The following is a 9,251-nucleotide window of genomic DNA, read 5'->3' as shown; positions in this document are numbered from 1 at the left end:
GTCTCTTTAACTAGTGGTGCTGGGAAAACTGGTCAGCCACTTGTAAAAGAATGAAACTAGAACACTTCCTAACACCATACACCAAAATAAACTCAAAATGGATTAGAGAGCTAAATGTAAGACCAGATTCTATAAAACTCCTAGAGGAGAACGTAGGCAAAACACTCTCTGACATAAATCACAGCAGGATCCTCCAAGACCCACCTCCCAAAATATTGGAAATAAAAGCAAAAATAAACAAATGGGACCTAATTAAAATCAAAAGCTTCTGCAAGCAAAGGAAACTATAAGTAAGGTGAAAAGACAGCCTTCAGAATGGGAGAAAATAATAGCAAATGAAGCAACTGATAAAGGATTAATTTCCAAAATATACAAGCAGCTCCTGCAGCTCAATTCCAGAAAAATAAATGACCCAATCAAAAAATGGGCCAAAGAACTAAACAGACATTTCTCCAAAGAAGACATAAAGATGGCTAACAAACACATGAAAAAATGCTCAGCATCCCTCATAATCAGAGAAATGCAAATCAAAACCACAATGAGATACCATTTCACACCAGTCAGAATGGCTGCTATCCAAAAGTCTACATGCAATAAATGCTGGAGAGGGTGTGGAGAGAAGGGAACCCTCTTACACTGTTGGTGGGAATGCAAACTAGTACAGCCACTATGGAGAACAGTGTGGAGATTCCTCATAAAACTGGAAATAGAACTGCCATATGATCCAGCAATCGCACTCCTGGGCATACACACCGAGGAAACCAGAATTGAAAGAGACACATGTACTCCAATGTTCATTGCAGCACTGTTTATAATAGCCAGGACATGGAAGCAACCTAGATGTCCATCTGCAGACAAATGGATAAGAAAGCTTTGGTATATATACACAATGAAGTATTACTCAGCCATTAAAAAGAATACATTTGAATCAGTTCTAATGAGGTGGATGAAACTGGAGCCTATTATACAGAGTGAAGTCAGCCAGAAAGAAAAACACTAATACAGTATACTAACACATATATATGGAATTTAGAAAGATGCAAATGATAACCCTGTATACGAGACAGCAAAAGAGACACAGATGTATAGAACAGTCTTTGGGACTCTGTGGGAGAGGGCAAGGGTGGGATGATTTGGGAGAATGGCATTGAAACATGTATGTTGTCATATGTGAAATGAATCACCAGTTCAGGGTCGATGCATGTTACAGGATGCTCGGGGCTGGTGTGCAGGGATGACTCAGAGGGAGGATAAAGGGAGGAGGGAGGTGGGAGGGGGGTTCAGGAAGGGGAACTCATGTATACCCGGGGCGGATTCATGTCAATGTATGGCAAAACCAACCAATATAATATTGTAAAATAATTAGCCTCCAATAAAAAAAAGAGAGAGAAAAAATAAATTGCTTGTATGTAAAAAAAAAAAAAAAAAGAAAACAATGCAACTGCTTCTCATTATTTCCACTGTGTCTTAGGTTGAGGGTTTTAGAGCCCAGAGCCCTGTTCTGTGGAAGTTCAAAATCATTAGATTTTTGGCTTCTACTCTAGTCCCCACACCTGTGCTTGCATCACCCAGTGAGTAAAATGCTGTCCAAGTAGCCTCAGCTGTAGCAGGAAACACAGGCAGTTCCTCTGACATGCAGTTAGCAGAGGACGTGCAGAATTTAGTCACCAAGGGCTGAAAGTTTAAAAATACCCATTTACCTGTGGCCCCTTCTGCCAAATAAATCAGGTTCCAGTTTAACCACATCTTAACTTGAATACTGAACAGAGGGAAAGATGTGGATTTGAATTAGTAGAAAGCCTTGAGTTCAGACTCTTCACTCCTCACTCATTGAGTTGATATTGATTTTTTTATAACATTAAATATTTCTATACTGAATTTGCATTGAATTTTTATATTGCTGAGCCTTCCTTCGCGTCTTTAAAATCCCTTTCCCGCTAGGGTATTGGAAGGATTGAATGACATAATGTATTGGAGGGCACCTGGAATGTGCCTCCCACATCAGATGCTTAATAAACAACTAGGACCGACTGACCCTCTAAAGTAGATTGGGTGTCTACACTCACTTATTAAGAAAGAAGGAACCATAGTTCCATGGCAACATCCAACCAAGGCTTTTATAGAATCTCAGAGATGAAAGACAGTTCAGATGGGTTCTAGTTCTTCCTGGTGATTGATTTGTCTCTGTATCGTCTCTGTCAGGAACTACTCATTCCAGCTCCTCAGGCATGAATATTTCCAAATACAGAAGAATTGCCATTTTATCAGCCAGCCATTTAACTGTGAAAAATGGAAAAAAAAAAAGGAGGGGAGAATAACTGTTTTGAGGATCAACTGTGTACCCAGCACTAGATTGATATTATAGTCAAATGACTACTCTGTAGGGTAGATATCCCAATTTTAGGAAACTGAGGCTCAGAGAATAAATAATTTCACAAGCTCCCACAGCTTTATTTAAAAGAGCAGTGATCTCCAAAAGTGATATACTCTAAAATGTCAGAGAGTGGTCAAGTTTAGTAGAACTGCTCTTACCATTTGCACAGTTCCAACATGTCTGTGTTCTTAGTGGAGATGGATAAAGGCATATGTTTCATCTTCTTATAACTCACACCTACTCTCCAAGTTTAACACTTGTCTGTCCTTGCACGTGATTAAGTCAGAATTCCAGACACCCGCTGCCAGAAAGCAGTGAGATGTGCTTTCTACAGACTCTGAAGTGAGAGCGAAAATCCATGTCATTCTCAAAGATTCTGTTTCTACAGACTCTGAAGTGAGAGCGAAAATCCATGTCATTCTCAAAGATTCTGTTTCTAATTGAGAGATAACTACAAGTTAGGAAAAATATTCCCAGTGTCTCATACAGTGCCTGAGATGTGGTTGTTAGTCAGCAAATAATGAAGGATTAGTAAAACATAGTATTGAAGCTCCATTGTGATTTAATATAACCTTTCCTTAACTATAAGCAAGGTGAAAAGATAGCCTTCAGAATGGAAGAAAATAATAGCAAATGAAGCTACTGACAAAGAATTAATCTCAAAAATATATAAGCAGCTCCTGCAGCTCAATTCCAGAAAAGTAAATGACACAATAAAAAAATGGGTCAAAGAACTAAACAGACATTTCTCCAAAGAAGACATAAAGATGGCTAACAAACACATGAAAAGATGCTCAACATTACTCATTATCAGAGAAAGGCAAATCAAAACCACAATGAGGTACCATCTCACGCCAGTCAGAATGGCTGCTATCAAAAAGTCTACAAAAAAATAAATGCTGGAGGGGGTGTGGAGAAAAGGGAACCCTCTTACACTGTTGGTGGGAATACAAACCAGTACAGCCACTATGGAGAACAGTGTGGAGATTCCTTAAAAAACTGGAAATAGAACTGCCATATGACCCAGCAATTGCACTCCTGGGCATACACCCTGAGGAAACCAGAATTGAAAGAGACACATGTACTCCAATGTTCATCGCAGCACTGTTTTTAATAGCCAGGACATGGAAGCAACCTACATGTCCATTGGCAGACAAATGGATAGGAAAGCTGTGATACATATACACAATGAAATATTACTCAGCCATTAAAAAGAATGCTTTTTGAATCAGTTCTAATGAGGTAGATGAAACTGGAGCCTATTATACAAAGTGAAGTCAGAAAGAAAAACACCAATACAGTATATTAACACATATATATGGAATTTAGAAGATGGTAATGATGACCCTATATACGAGACAGCAAAAGAGACACAGATGTAAAGAACAGACTTTTCCACTCTGTGGGAGAAGGTGAGGGTCGGATGATTTGAGAGAATAGCACTGAAACATGTATGTTATCATATGTGAAACAGATCGCCAGTCCAGGCTCGATTCAAGAGATAGGGCACTCAGGGCCAGTGCACTGGGATGACCCAGAGGGATGGGATGGGGAGGGAGGTGCGGGGGGTTCAGGATGGGGGAGACATGTACACCCATGGCTGACTCATGTGAATGTATGGCAAAAACCACTACAATAAAGTAATTAGCGTCCAATTAAATTAATTTTTAAAAATTTAAAAATATATATAACTTTTCCTTGAGTTTTAAAGCAAGCCAAATTGCCTTTTAAAAGGTGGGGGGCGGGGATAGAAATCAAGGAATCAAGTTTTTAGTGTTTTTTTTTTCACGGTACAAAAGTATTTAACAAGCACCATGTCGGTACAGAAAAACACACAGCCTGTAGCTCATCCTTTAAAACCAAAAGCGTCAACTGAAAAGTTAGTAGAGATTCCTATGTCTACTTTAAAAATAAAAACAAAAAACTAAGCACACAGTGGGAATTGAACTACTACATTTTTTCTTTCAACTGTGTTTTCCGGCCAGTAATGTTCTATTCAGCACTGTAATAAGACAATGCACTGAATCTAAGCAGATGACCAGGAAAGCTGTTTGCTATCTCCCACTTGTACTAAGCTAGACCATGGAACACTATCTTGGTAGGATTATTTTGACAGCCAAGAAGGAAGTGCAGAGCCCCTACCCCAAACCTAAGGAGCTGATTTACACAGAAAGGGTTTTAAGCAAACCTGCACAAACACAAACATGCTCTAAGAAAAGGATATATTTTAGACTACTTCCAGCATACATTCACTGGCGCCCAGTAAAATGGACCACCAAGGTAGAAAGCATTTTAGCTTTCGTAGCACTAATAGCTAAAAAGCACACAGCATATAATACTTTAATCTTGAAGTGGGTAATCATGGAAGTTCCAAGATTGTATCCACTAGGTTAGCCTGAGTATTCATCTATAAAAATATTTTTTCAGAAACATGTAAACGAGGGTTATGGAAACAATGGGACTACATCTGGACCTGTAGAAGACAGTGATACAAAAACTGCACATGTAAGACTAGGAACTGATTTTCACAAGTAGCTTTTAGGTAAAGGAAATCTCTGTAAGTTGATTCCTACTAGCTGTGGTGGTAGGCTTTTCAGAAATCTTGAGATGGGCAGCTAGCTGCAGTTAACCCCTAGACAAATACTCCCCGTCAAAACACCCGCTGAGGCTGTAGGACTCAAACTGATCCATACAAAGAGCTGTGAGTGCACAAAAAGCCTCCTGGGACATGTAAGGCCTGCTGGGCCAAGAGAGTTGATGATGGTGAATTTTCCCAACACGGACACCCCGCATGAATGCTGGGGACAGGCATCCCAGGTAGAATGCTGGACTTGAGTTTGCTGCAGGAGCCAGACTCCGAAGCCTGAGAGAGGGGTCTTCTTGTGGAGGAGTACTAGGATTACCAAAACCAAGAATGTCTTGTCCCAGGAAGGTCATTCTGACCCATCAATACTTAACAATGAAGAGTTGCAGAAGAGTCAGTCTTTCCAAGATGTATTCTTCTGACATCATTAGCCAAAGCCTCTCCCAGTCTATTGAGCTGGTGACGTCCAGGAAGAGTTCAGAGCCTAGGGCCGCAGATTGTTCTGGGAGGCTGGCACAGAAGATGATTTGCACAGTGAAGTCACCACTAAACCACTGCTCAAATCCAGTCCCTGGCCTTCTTTTTCTGCTCGGTAGTCCAGAAACATTTCTTTAAAAGCCAGAAAATCCGTGACAGTGAGCAGCATGTCAAAAATGTCACCAGCCACTTCATCTTTATGGTTCTGTAAAGTTATAGTGAAACCCGCCATGTTAAATCCAGGAATCCGCTCCAACAGCTGTTCTTCTATGTACTTTTCCACCAAAGAAATATATTCATTAAAAATAGGTGTGTAGGTGAGCTTATTCTCTTCCGTGTCTTCAAACTCCTAGTAGTACTTGTCCATGAAATTCCTCTGTAATAACTGGAACTCATCATCCATGATAACGTCCTCTAAATATCCAACCACAGCATAAAATTCTGCATCAGAGGCGGAAGAGAAGGACAGCGCGAAGCTCTCTTCCTCTAGGGCGTCCATCGCCGCTGCCGCATCCACCGCGCGTCGGGAGCGGACCCGTTGGCCTTCTACCCTTGCCTGCCGCCGGGCGCAGCCTCTGCTATGCACCGCAGAGCTCCAACCGGCATCCGGGAGGCCTCACCGCCGAGGCCGCGGCCGGCTCACGGCCCAGCCGGGTAGCGCCTATGCGCGACGCCCAGCCTCAGGCTCCCCGGCTGCGGCCACACGCCGGCCGGGCCTCCCAGCCTTCTAGTTTAATTTTTAAAAGAAATTGCCTTCTTTAAGTTTGTCCCGAAGGAAGCCACTGACTCATACCCGTTGGACTCTCATGTTGTTATCCCGATTTCGCCCGTGTTTCCATACACTTGACAGAATCATTTAGCCCGTCAGTCCTCCATTTAGCTCAGTTACCTGACCTATAAAGAACCACTTATTATTTTAAAAATTTCTAGGAAGATAAATTTATGTTCCGTGTTCTTATTACAAAATAACAAAAGAGGACAGAAGGAAATTTTGGAGCTTATGGGTAGATTTATGGCATAGATGTGCTGATGGCTTCATGGATGTATCCTTAGCTTCACTTGTCAAACGGTATACATCAATTATATACAGCTTTTTGTATGTCAAAAAAAATGCAATTAAGTGAAAAAAGGATTCCACTTAGCTTATTAGATCTTATTTCTGATCATGAAAGATTTTTCCATTATGGTCAGGATCTGGGAATGAATGCAAATTCTACAATGCTTAGTTCGCGGCTGATAAATTAACCCGTTGTGAATCCTTTCATCCTGGGCTTACCTTTTCCATCCCTCCAGCTTCCCACATTTGCCCTGTGTGCTCAAATTGCTCAGAAATTTGGAGAGTGGGCATCCTATGAGAGCTTCTATTTGTGGTGAACCTACCTTGCATCAATCCTCTTTTTCTCAGCTCAAAACACAAAAGGCTCCAGGGGGAATGACAAATCCCGGATATGTTTTTCCTTGTTTAGCTTTCATAAAATATTTTCCTTGGCGAGATCCTGGACCGATTCTTCTCAAAGCATTTTCCTTGCCCCTTGTCCTTTCCAGACCTCCTTTGAGGCCAGAACCAGTTTCCCTGATGAAAGGCTGACCCTTCGTTCTCCTTTGGAACCATCCAGTTCTTCCTGCTTCACAGCTCACCACTCATTCCTAATCATTCTCTCTCCTCCCCCTTTCCTCTCTCCGATGTATTTTCATTTTGTTTCTCCCCCAGAAAACATAAGCCAGGATATCATCTGCCAAGATGGGTTTGGCCTTTGGAATAAAGTTTTCCAGTGTCCTACCACATTTCCCAGGGGATGGCAAGAATTCTTAAGCTCAAAGAAAGTGTATTTTTCACTGATACATTAAAAGGAAAGGTTGTGCTCTCTGAAAATGCCTCTGTAACTCAGGAAGTGAAATTAAATCCTCAAAAAAAAACCCAAAAAGTACCTTTACTTCATCTTAAGAACATTTCTTCATTCCCCCATAAAACAGTACATAATTTCAAAGATTGGTTGAAGTAATCACATTATTATGCATTTCTAACATGCCAGTCTGTACATATTTTCAAGTTTCTTAAGTGCATTCTGCCATTTTATCTCACTAGTAATGTCTTTGTGATTCGCGGTCAGAAAATTCTTTTTCTAATTTCTTGCAGCGACCACTGAAAGACATTAAGCCATTTTAGTCAATAAATGTGCATTAAATGCTCTCTATGTGCTGTGACATGGAAACATTAACCACTGAACATGCAGAGCATGCACTTTCATTGTTTCTCTGAAACTTGCTTAAATTCCTGAAATGGATATCTCCATACTGTCAATACTGTTTCCCACAACAAGCCAGTGCTGATTTGATCCTGAATTCTCCTGTGGTTTCCTAAATATGCCTGAGGAGCTTATCAGGTAAAAATAAGAAAAATTAAATGTCCGCAACCCTCAGTGTTCTCCACTACTGATACAGATCACCGGCCTGTGTAGTGAGTAGTTCAAAGATCTGACATTCACTTCCTGAAGCCTCCTCCTCTTTCCACTTCAACAGAAAGAGAAATATTTGGTCAAAATCAGAGAATCCATTTTGATCACATGATCTAGTGACAGAGCTTTCAAACAGTTAAAACAAGAATTCTCAAATTTAGTTGCTATTAGTCTCACATGGGGTACTTGCTTTTCCCACATTATCCGAATTTTATTGAGATAATCATTGTTCACATTATTCTTCTTGGCATGGGCATTTTGAGGTCAATACTTAACCTTCTTTGTTTTGTTGTCATTTTGTTCTTGTTTAAATAAAATTTTATTTTGGAATAATTTTAGATTTCCAGGAAAGTTGTAGAGATAATATAGAGAGTTTTCCTATACTCCTGACCTACTTTTCAGTTTCCCCTCCTATTATCATCTTCCTTTATTGTGGTACATTTGTCAAAATTAGGAAATGAACATTGGTAAATTACTATAAACTATAATCTAGACTTTACTCAGATTTCACTAATTTTTACTTTTTCTCTCCCGGGCTCCAATCCACTGCATTTAGACATTACTTCTCCTAATCTCTTCTGGTCTCGCTTTCTGTCTTTACTTGCTTTCCTTGAAAGCCCTAATGAGTACTCGTAGGTCATCTAGTGCTAGTTCTTGTTCTAGCAGAATATCCTTCAGTTTGGGTATGTCTGAGACTAGAATTGTAGGTTTGTGGAAAGGGTACCCCTGAGGTGAAATGCCCTTTTCATCACATCAGAGGATCCATGATAGCCATATAACACCTTTGGCAGTGGTAACCATCACCACTTAGTGTTTTCCAGGTTCCTCCACTTAAATAGTTACAATTTTCCCCTTTCCCTACTTTATTCTTTGGAAACAAGGCACAAAGTCTAGCACATTTTCAAGTAGGTGAGGGAAGAATTAACGTCTGCCTCCTAGAAGGGGTAATATCTACATAAATTACTTGCTGCAAATATCAATAACCTCAGATATGCAGATGACACTACCCTTATGGCAGAAAGTGAAGAGGAACTCAAAAGCCTCTTGATGAAAGTGAAAGAGGAGAGTGAAAAGGTTGGCTTGAAGCTCAACATTCAGAAAACAAAGATCATGGCATCTGGTCCTATCACTTCATGGGAAATAGATGGAAAAACAGTGGAAACAGTGTCAGACTTTATTTTTTTGGCCTCCAAAATCACTGCAGATGCTGATTGCAGCCAGGAAATTAAAAGACGCTTACTCCTTGGAAGGAAAGTTATGACCAACCTTGATAGTGTATTAAAAAGCAGAGACATTACTTTGCCAACCAAGGTCCGTCTAGTCAAGGCTATGGTTTTTCCCGTGGTCATGTATGGATGTG

General features: G+C 40.4%; 1 pseudogene; it reads right to left on the bottom strand.

The window, feature by feature from the left end:
• Positions 1-5,320: 5,320 nt before the first annotated feature.
• Positions 5,321-5,996, bottom strand: LOC129555089 (ADP-ribosylation factor-like protein 2-binding protein pseudogene; annotated as a pseudogene).
• Positions 5,997-9,251: the final 3,255 nt, after the last annotated feature.

This window comes from Moschus berezovskii, chromosome 12 (assembly GCF_049115385.1).
Source record: "Moschus berezovskii isolate FMDL1 chromosome 12, NW_MosBer_1.0, whole genome shotgun sequence".
Classification (NCBI taxonomy): Eukaryota; Metazoa; Chordata; class Mammalia; order Artiodactyla; family Moschidae; genus Moschus; species Moschus berezovskii.
This window is presented reverse-complemented; position numbering and strand designations above follow the sequence as displayed.